The 11,174-nt window shown below is 38.5% G+C and overlaps 1 protein-coding gene across 1 annotated transcript in view; it reads left to right on the top strand.

Annotated features, from left to right (window-relative positions):
* Positions 1-11,174, top strand: part of LOC107667428 (teneurin-2-like) — a 113,945-nt gene that overhangs the window by 42,936 nt on the left and 59,835 nt on the right. The window lies entirely within an intron of this gene.

The raw sequence follows: 11,174 nt of genomic DNA on the forward strand, positions 1-11,174 counted from the left end.
ACATTGTAGCAAAGTGTAATTTCTTCAGTGTTGTCACGTGAAAAGATATAATAAAATATTTACAAAAATGTGAGGGGTGTACTCACTTCTGTGAGATACTGTATATATATAGTCAGTGCAGTATACTAATATTATTTACTTCAACATGAGAGATATAGCCACTACTCACTTAATGTGTGTTTATTAAAGTGAGTAAAGTGTCAATAATTAATTTATCTGTACATAATATAATTAATATTATTGAGATAAGTTTTTGATATTTTGTGACATGAACCACAACCATAAATGTGTGTCCATAATCTTTGCGCTGTGATGTCCTTGAGAATTCATGCTTCAAAAAAAAAAAAAACTTTATAAGCATGAAAGTAACTTTTTAAGCAATTTATCATGATGCAAACTGTGATATTTAATTCACATTTTACAATTCAGTCATGCATAATTAGGTCCTGAACTGAATTCATGGATCCATGATGGATCATTTATTGCTGTCTAAACAATAAGTCAGCAACCACAGCATGATAAATCAATTAATTTAATTAGACACTCCTTAAATGTCATGAGCATGAGTTAGTTTGCCGGGCTGCGCTCAGTGTCCTCTAGCACACCATGGCATTTTAAAGCTGAAAGAATGACCCTGGGATGACTCACTCAGAAGAATGACATTTATCACGAAGAACGAAGCGCTTCAAAGCGTCTTTGATAAACCATTGATGTGTGTTATCGTTGTGGTACAATTGCAGCAAAGTAAATACCCACGCAGAGGGGTGGAAGGAGCCTCAGCATGTGGACGTTTACTTCTGACGGCAACATGTGATTCATCTGCCGTTTGATATGAGCTGTGATTCGGATGTATTTGGGAAGGAGGGTTTGGTCTTATCAAGGCAGCTCTCTGCAGGGAGTTCTGCTTAGTTTCAAATCTTAAGTTCCTCTCTTTTTATAAACAAGATTTAGGTTCAGTTCTTAGTAACTGATCAGCAAAAGGTTGTTCAGTTGTTTTGATGCGTCCTCAAGTGAAGTTGTAAAAAAAACAGAAAAAGAAAAAGAAAAAAGTATTTTTGTGGCTGAGACGCACTTGAATGGTAAGAAAAGGTGGCACTGAAGGCGAGAGAGAGACTGCATGTGGAGTCCGATAAGAGTCGGATCCCTTCCAGAAACACAGTTGACGGTAAATGTCACCAAGCACCTTGAGTCTGTGCCAGTCTGCGAGAGAGTTGCACCTTTACAAAGCAGTGAAGAAAACAACAGTCTGCCTTTTTTGCTTGAATAATCCACACATTTACAATTTCAATATCTCATTGTTTTTCATTGTTTATTTTGCAGGTGTACTTGGCTTCTGTCTTATTTTTAGTTTTTGTGCTCATTGCAGAGCCAGTTTTTGCCTCAATACTGTCAGACATTTATAGATATACAAACATACATACTCTGAATGTATGCTCAAGGTACTTTTGATGTGAGTGAGTTTTTAAATGAGAGTGTATTTGTGTGTGTATCTTGTGTGCAGTGGCCTGTAAAGTGTTCTGTAAACTATTCCAAAAACTTAGGGACTTTTTGCCGGTACAATGGGACTCTTAATTCATATGTGTGGCTGGTCCACTGAGCTGTAACTACCCACTGAGCAACACTGTTCATTGCCTGAATCACACAGGCTCTTGAAAAGTTTCCACCACACTTCACACAACACTTTATATTTGAACATACACTCGGACTGAAAGCTGCAGTTCTTCTAGTTCATACCCTATACCACATGGAAGTGTTTGATTTTTCTTCTTCTTCTTTTTTTCAGATATATTCATGTATGATGCCACTATCAAAAGAAAACCTTATAATAGAAGTTTGCCATTATAATTTAATATTATTTTCAGTAATTTCTCAAGCATTTCTATACTATATATGATAGATACCATTTGGGGTCTGTATGATTTTTTAAATGCTTACCAAGGCTGCATTTCTTTGATCAAAAATACAAAAACAGAAATGTAGAACAGAAATAGTAAGTTCAACATATATATTCATAGAGTATATTTGTAATAATATATTCATTTATTTGAAACAGAAATCTTTTGTAACATTATAATTGTCTTTAGTGTAACTTTTGATCAATTTAATGCATCCTTGCTGAAAAAAATATAAATTTCTTAAAAAAAAAAAAACTGACCCTAAACTTTTAAATGGTAGTGTAATTTTTTTTTTTAAATAAACTTAATTTTTTTTTAATTGATGGTTAACATATTTCTCAAAAAAATGACATAAAAGATTTTCCAAACCATATGAAACAAACTTGAGTACATTTCCAAGAATCTGGCCTGTGTTTTGAACTACATTTTAAAAAATATTATTCCTTTTATTTATTTTGAACCAGTCAGCAGAGTTGTTCCTTTCACATTACTGTGTTAGTAATATGAACTAGCTTCAAAACACATTTCCATTATTAAGGAAAGGACGTGACGTGTGGCCATGGTGTGTCCCATACTTTGCTCTGCACTTAACCCATCCAAGTGCACACACACAGCAGTGAGTAGTGATAACACACACACAAACACACCGTGAGCACACACCCGGAGCAGTGGGCAGCCAATGCTGCAGCGCCCGGGGAGCAGTTTGGGGTTCGGTGCCTTGCTCAAGGGTCTCACCTCAGTCGTGGTATTGAAGGTGGAGAGAGCACTGGTTATTCACTCCCCCCACCTACAATCCCTGCCGGTCCTGAGACTCAAACCCACGACTTTCGGGTTATAAGTCCGACTCTCTATCCATTAGGCCACGACTGCCCAGTTAATAGAAGTGACATGCACTCCCATTAAAAGTGTGCTCCCATTAAAATCCAGCATTCCAATGCTTTGTCCACTGCTCACCTATGGCATCATTACATCATCAAGCTCTTGCATGGCGGTTCCAATGAATGTTTGTCTTGTCATTCTTGTGTCAGAGGCAGCATCCCTTGCCTGAGATCTGGATGCAGGTTGCTAGGAGACAGGTGTTGCAGTCCTGATGTGGGAGGGAGTGAGGAGGTGGGGGTTCAGCACAGGGCATGGTGGCTGCGTCTGGCTGCCATAAGGCCACTGTGACTAATCTGGACTAACTGGTGAAAGATGATGAAAGAAACAGATGAAAGAAGGAGAGATAAATGATGGATGTCTAAAGGCTAAGTGAAGTATTCTGGCCCCCCACCGCCTCCTCGCAAATGTAGATGCAGTGGATAGCTGAGTGTGTTGCATTCTGTGCACACGAATATCAGCCGTAATGAAGAGTTAAGTGAGAGCCTCAATTCTGGATGACCTGAATCCCTCAGGAGACAGTGAGGGATTTGACCGCTTGATTAGAAACACTTAAGGACAACATGAAATGACACTCACAAAGCATTTCTGTTCCATAGCATGATGTGTTTTTGAGTGAAAGTAAATGTTCAAAGGGAAATGATGCATGAATTTATCCATCTGATTTGTTTGGATTTACTTTGTTAGTCTTGGCTAATGCAGATATGCCAATGATTCACAATTCTTTAACAAATGATTTTGAATTGATCCACATAAATTTATCTGAATTTAAATGTATTATTAATATTTTTGTGCATATATCAGCCTTAAGATAAGTTTAATAGCCAAGGACAAAAAGGCTGAATACACTGTATTTTACAACGGACCAACCAATATTCTGCATGGGGCGGGGGGGCAGATGGCCCCCCATATCGATAGTCATGGAATCCACGAAGTCAGCCCCACTGCAATTTGGAGCAGTTAGCCTAGATCAGGCCTGGTTCTATGGGGGTGCAAGAGGATGCTAAATAACCTCAAACGAAAGCAAAAACACCCTCAGTTGAAGATCTGGCAAACTATCCAGTGCGTATTTTTGTTTGTGCTCTGGACAGCGTCAAAACTTACTATTGGCAACATGTTTTTGCAGTGTTTAGCAGTGTAGCCAATCACAGACACATCTGTTGATTTCTTGAATGCAATGGCCAATCAGAAACATTGGTCAGAATTCATTAATTTACTGAAAATGCCAGAGATTTTATTCAGTGCAGTTCAGCACACTCGTGAATTATCTCATAACAAACAAAGTGTAGATGCGATGTAAATAAGAGATTCATTGTGCAGTTTAGAGAGCTTCATTGACTATAACAGAAATTTGTGAGATCACGATTAACTAAGATGAGTTAAGCTTTTTAGTGACACTTTGCGTGCTTTCGAGGCTATAATCCATTAAGAATGTGTATGAAACTTTTGTTTTTCGGACACATACATGCTGCAAAGTTTCAGGAATGACATCCGCATATTTATGCTGGATTCACTCTCAAAATAGCAATGATTAACACAGTGATAACCATAGCAATAGTTGGGACAAAAATATATGTGAGAGCACCCTCAGTGATTTAATTCTGGAACCATGACTGGCCAAGCCTCCACAGACAGCGCGCGTCCTGAGCAAGATCCAGTTCACAGACCAAAAACATGTGTAAACTTTATTGAGATCTGGCCATTTTTTTAACGATTTTTTTCGTCTTCTTCACATGTCTCGCATTTAGTGGCAACAAGTCCAAAATGGACAATGTACAAAAGTTAAATGTCGCCCATAGTCGTATATCAAAATCATATTTTAGTGTGGTTTTCATGCATTTTAAGTTGGTAAAGACTTGTGCCCCCAGGGCCATTTCTAGGCATAGGCGAGCTAGGCGGTCGCCTAGGGCGCCACCAGCTGAAGGGGCGCCAATGAGCGCACGTACTGGCACTTTTAGCAGGGTTGTGATAAAGAGTGGCACGGTCACCCTGAAATACCGGTATGACTGCCCCCACTGGATCCCCCAACATTATTGGGCTAGAGTACTGTCAATCTGACGATGCCTGTATGCCACTAGATCAGAGTGCTGTCAATTGCTGCCTGATTGTTGCATGCAAAGTTTGCATTTGGAGTGCTCAACAACACCATTAGATCAGTGGGCTCTGTCAGGGCTTTGGCAAGGTAGCACTTTTTTTTGCCATGCAATAAAGCTAAGTTCAAAGGCCAATTTAAAATATTGGTACAGTAAATAAAGTGCACAAAATCAGTATTTTGTTTAGGCAGTATTTGTGGCACATTTGTCCAAATATTTGTGGCAGATTTGTCCAAAAGGTGTGCATTTTTTGCCCCAATGCATTGTTAAAGGATCAGCGTGTCATGTAATATTCCCATATAAACTTTAACATCCAATTAAAAAATATTTGTATAGTAAAATTCGCTAATTCACGAGATCAATACATCCTTTATTAGACCGCTTTGTCGAGTTAAATGCATCCTTACGGAGGTGTCGAAATGCTGAATCAATTCATTCACTTCCAGCAGCACAATAGGGATAGGGATTAGCGCAATAGAGATTTCGCCTAAGATTTTGAGAATTGTTTCAGAATCGTGATTCTCTGACTCAGAATCAATTGTAAGGAGCCTAAAGGTTCCCATTCCTACTGATGAATCTTGTAGATTAAGATCAGGATTGTGAATTAATAAAGTACTTAGCTTTGATTTCATGTTGACTGTTGATCATCTATTCCGTTGCAGAGCGACATGAGCAGGAAGTGTAATGACTCACCATTCCAGCTCCTGCCAATAAGACAACGACTTGTTTATGAAAACATTCTCCATCAGGTCTACGATAACATGCTGTATGTCAGTCAGAATGAGTCATTATATGTGTCCACTTACCAGCACTCTCTGCCAGCAGGGACTTTTACCGTCACCTGCCCATTTTATATCTGTCCTCATACGCACCGTGGCAGCCTCGTGGCACACTCTTCTGCCCATACGGGCACGCAAACAAACACAGCAATCAGTCACACACCTACACACCCCGAGATGTTGGAGATTCTGTCTCGTGGAGATAATATGTTCGCCAGCCAATCTCTGACTCGGCCCTGCGCCGTCTGCCTGACTCAAACTGACACACACCAGTGTACATGCCTGAAGCTGATTTAAAATGACACTTTTCATTTTTTATTTCACTTTTATATTTACTTTCCCCTTTATTCCATGTTTTTCTGACATCTGCTTAATATTAAAGCCACTGAGTGACAGGAGAGCGAAATAGTTTGATTAGAGCTTTGTGTGCATATATGCTCGGATCGCGGGACAGAAATTGTGGGATCCCCATCGTCACTCTATACCTGCGATAAAAAATGCTGTCAGTCAAAGCATCAGGCTTTCTGCTGGTGCATAGGACTGAAAGAGGGAGAAGAGGTGAATTTGCTTGCGAATGTGTGTGCGTTTATACCGTGGGGAGTGATTGTTGTGCTCTGAGTATTTGACAAGCCGAGTGGAATAGATTGGATCCATCTCGTCATGCCCACGCAGGAGGTTCAAGGAGGTGTGTGTGTGTGTGTGTGCGTGTGTGTGTGTGTGTTAAACTCATAGACCTTGCATGCCTGAAGCAATATCCTTGATTTTTTTTTTATTTTTTTTATTTTTTTTGAGTGCATATGTGTGCGTGGCGTTTTGGGACGAGTTTTATCTAGGGATTGGAAGTATTCCCAGGGTACTTTGAGAGTTTTTTGGTCAGCAGGCAAGACTGAGTGAGCTGATGTAATCAAACAGAGCTGGTCCTGGGGTGTGGTGGTTCACTGTAGCCTTTCATTCATATCCAAAGCAGCAGGACTCGTGCACCTCGAATCAAAACACACATCAAAGCACACACACACACACACACTGCAAGGAGATCAGCAGCAATGAAAACAACAGTTTCACCTTCAACAAGAGGCTGATTGATTGTGTGTGTGTGTGTGTGTGTGTGTGTGTGTGTGTGTGTGTGTGTTTGAAGGTGAACTGCAGGACCGGGGTGTTTTTGCTTTCGTATTCCTTTCTTGGTCAGTCAGAAGGTGGAGAGTAGGACTGTCATAGTCATGGACTTCTTTTGTGTTTTCATTTAGTTTCTGTCGTTCTTTGATTAGTTCATTCAGTTCAACTGTGTTTGATTAGTTATCATCCTCACCTGTCTGTCCCTCGTTATCTCACCCTACTTAAGTTCCCCTTTCAGTTCAGTTAGCAGCCTAATAGAAATGTATAGGTTTTTTTTTTTCTCATCTCCTTCCTTTCTATCAAGCTGCTGCCCACATTCCAGTCCAGTAGGTGGCAGTAAATGCACCTTTAAGTTGGTTTGCCAACCGCCAATAAAATTAAAAGAAGAAGAAGAACAGTTAGCAGCCGGTTATTAGTTGTGTATGCTGCTTGTGTTACCCTGTGTTTTGTATGAATCTTCATCATCTTGGGTTACTATTAAATGTTATTTGGATTACCTTCGTCTTTGTGTGCCTCCCTTCACAAAAGCATGACAAGGACTACATAATTTGGTCACAAATCATATTGTAATTATTTTGCAGTAATAAACTTACAGGAATTGTCTCGGGGTTGCAAGATCTACAAAGGAAAATGTATTTGCATTCATACCACCTGCAAATATACCCCTCCACCTAGTCAGAAAACTGCTCCTTCACCATTTAAACAAACCCGATTTTTAGTTACATTTACTCTTAGACTGTTATTTATTCGGAACACAGACGTGAATATTATATTTTTGTAATATTAGTTGTTATGCCCAATACAACAGCTAACTGTCACTAGATAATAATTATTGTTAATAATAATTATAATTAATTAATTATTGTTATTATTAAATATTAGAGTTACATATTCTATTTTATTCAATTTTATTTTTGGCTAACAACCCACTTTTATAAAAAAAATAAAAAATAACAGCAATAAAAATATCAATAATAATTATTAAAATAGTACATTATTATTATTATTATTATTCCATGCACATTTGTAGTGTGTAATACACAACAGACAGGACAGAGTGCCGCCTTTTCACTTTAAAGCACACAGTGCATGCAGACTATAGATTAATTTAATTAAACTGCACTAGCCTGCAGTGCGATTTTGATTGTATTTTGATTAATTGTGCAGCCCTTGTATAGACTTTAAACGAGCCTTCTGTAACATCATGTGAAGATTGCTGTGAAGTGAGGATGAGTTGCATCAGGTTGATTGAGATACAGCTGTGTGTGTGTGTGTGTGTGTGTGTGTGTGTGTGTGTGTGTGTGCGCACCAGTGTGTGTGTGTGTGTGTGTGCACCTGAGCTCCGTGGGGACACACTTGCATGACTGTTTTCATTCACACAGCTCATTCAGGTAGCAACTGCTCCCGGAAAAAGAGAGGGAACGATGAAGCTCTGTGGGTTCTTCCCCTCTGGTGAGCTTTCCTCTCACTGGGCACACTGACCATCTCGCTGTCCTCCCAGCCTTTGTAGCTGGACTTCAAAGCAGCTTCTGATTGTGCGATTTATTTGCTTTTTGCTGGAATGGTGCCCATAGGGAGCAACCTGTTTCATCCATACATATCCCTCGTGGGTATAAATGCAACACAAGGCCTAATAAATAATAGAACAGTGGGCAAATATCAGTAGCTTCACGAGTTCGCACATACATATAATTGGATTGAGCAAATAGTAGGCAATTTTGATGTGTTGTCTTGAGGGAGGGCTCCGAGCTCGGAATATAGCCCGAACCCAGATAACTCCCACATCCCTAATATGGGATGAGAATAGTTTTAGAGTGAGGAGTTGGGGTGGAGGAGGGATACCGGAAAACTATCGTGGGACAGAGGTAAGTTGGCTGTATATATATATATATATATATATATATATATATATACTGTATATATATACTGTATATACGTACCTAGTTAAGATGATTAACTAACGAGTTAATCAAAAAGTAGTTAATAATCGAGTTAATAAAACATAATTTCTAGAGATGCACCGAAATTTCGGCCACCAAAATTATTGGCTGAAAATGGCATTTTAAGTTTTCTGCCGAAAGAGAAAAACGGCCAAAAATATGAGCAGAAAATATATGGCGTGCCGTTAACACCCAGCGGTGATCAGTGCGCAGGTTTCATTCTCCCTCTAGCCATCATCACTGGCGGTGTGAAGCTCAGCTCAGTAATCCGCTCTATGAATGTGCTTTCCGCTCATGCTCACGGGAAAAGCAAATTCCGCTCAAATACCGTTTCTACTGTATGTAGTATACTTGTTCCTGTTTGCAGTAGCGCTACTGTGCTGTAACATGGTGTAGTACAGCTGTAGTTAAGGCTGGTAAAATGACGCTACCCTCTCGTGATGCTTTGCTCTGCTCACATGCTCTGATAATAATAGCTTTGGAGGACTATACATTATTTGGATAATTAAACAAAACAAAACACGGTTCTATCTGATTCTGTTGCATAGAACTGTATAAAAATTATATATTGATATTTAATATTAAAATATTTTCTGTCCGATTTTATTGTGTTACTTAAAATAAAAGTGTGATTATTTTATTGGCCTGTGTTTTTTAAATTCAGTATCATTAAAATATTTAGTTAAATTAAAAAGTCTTACCAAATTACTTTATATTATTTAATAAAATAATAAATAATTACTACAAAGCATTTTCAGTTTTGGTTTTCGGCCAAGTGCATTCAGAATTTTCGGTTTCGGTCCAGAATTTTCATTTTGGTGCATCCCTAGTAGTTTCTGGCAACACAATAGTTAATGGAACTGGGTTTGCTGGCTATGCAAATTGGACAAGTGTGTTTTTGAACGGTGGACCACAAATCCTGGCGTCTCCCAAAACAATTATACGAGGCCCCACAAAAAAATTGTGACATCATGCACAAGAGTTTGTTTTGTGGATGGAACAGTATTGCTGATAGAGACAGACAGTTAAGGTCTTTAGGGGCAATATAGCATTTGTTTGTTTGTTTTGCTTGTTCTTTTTGCACAGGCATAGTGCCTTCCTGAGTCTATTTCCTTCATTTTTTAATGTATGACAGCTACTTTTCAAATGTCCTGCACATTCATCCTCTTCAAGTTTAAGAAAGAAAATAGCATGCAATGTCAACTTTGATAATTCAATGACACATAGTTTCTTCCTGTTGTTTTAACCTTAAAGAAAAAACTTTTTAAAGTCTCTGCCTAAGTCTATGAAAATGTACTTACATTTTTTTTTTGTTATTACACAAAGCAAGAAAACAATGGCTAGACAGATACTGAATAAAACAAGAAAAATTGCTGATATTTGAATAAGCAGTTGTTGTTTTGACAGCAATAAATAAATAAATATTTAATAATAATTATTATGTAATGAATATATTAGTTATAGTAGTAGTAGTAGTTGTTGTTGTTGTTGTTGTCACACCCAGTTATTTGATTTCATCATTATGTTCAGGTGTGTGTGTCTTGTTATCTTCACTATTTAAGTTCTGTTCAGTTTGAGTTCAGTGTCGGGTCTTAGGTTAATGTAGAGTTGTGTTGGACTGGTTCTCTTTGTGGATTTTGCCTTGTGGATTATTAAAGTCTGTTGGAACTTCATCTTCATCGTCATGCGTTTGATTACCCAACACACTTGTGACAGAAGTAGGTTAGTGCTGGAGATGTAACTGGATTGTAACTGGATTGTAACTTAGTCCTAAATGAGAGGAAAGCTATTCCAGAATGGAGCTCTGGTCTAAAATCCTTCCATCACATTAGAATAAGACAGGGATGGACAGCTGCTCCATCATGTTAATTAGCATGTGTTTTCTGTACATTGAGTCAAAAGTCTGTGTAAACTTGGGATGTGCATCTCATGACTCAGGCCGATACGATACACATCTCGATGCATAGCCAACGATACGATACATTAAAGATACATATGAAGCAGTTACCGATTCGATGCAATACGATGCAGTGGAGAAAATATGATCATTTTTAACGCCTCAAGGCCTGTTTCATAAAACAAGTTAACCAAATAAGCCAGGCTTATTTCAGTTAATCTGACTCATTGTCAAAAGATTTGGTTCCATAAAGCAAATTTAACATAGGCCTAGATCAAGCTAGTGCTATCATAAAAATACACTTATATGTAGGTTTAAAATCCTACAAAACACACATTTAATGTCCAAAAACAAATTTTTTATCAAAATGTATATTTGACTCAGAATTATTGTGCTCCTATTCGATTGCGCTGTCTGTTTAGCGTGCATGCGCGCAGCAGCGCTCGTTCACTCACGTCAGCCTCGCCCACTCCTGACAGCGAAATGTATAGGTTTGCATGACTTTTCTAACATTTACAGATGAAAAATATACCTGTGACATGTCAGTTATGCACTGAGGAAAACACAATGTCTCAAATGCA

This window comes from Sinocyclocheilus anshuiensis, unplaced genomic scaffold, assembly GCF_001515605.1.
Source record: "Sinocyclocheilus anshuiensis isolate Anshui unplaced genomic scaffold, SAMN03320099.WGS_v1.1 scaffold1389, whole genome shotgun sequence".
In the NCBI taxonomy this organism is placed as follows: Eukaryota; Metazoa; Chordata; class Actinopteri; order Cypriniformes; family Cyprinidae; genus Sinocyclocheilus; species Sinocyclocheilus anshuiensis.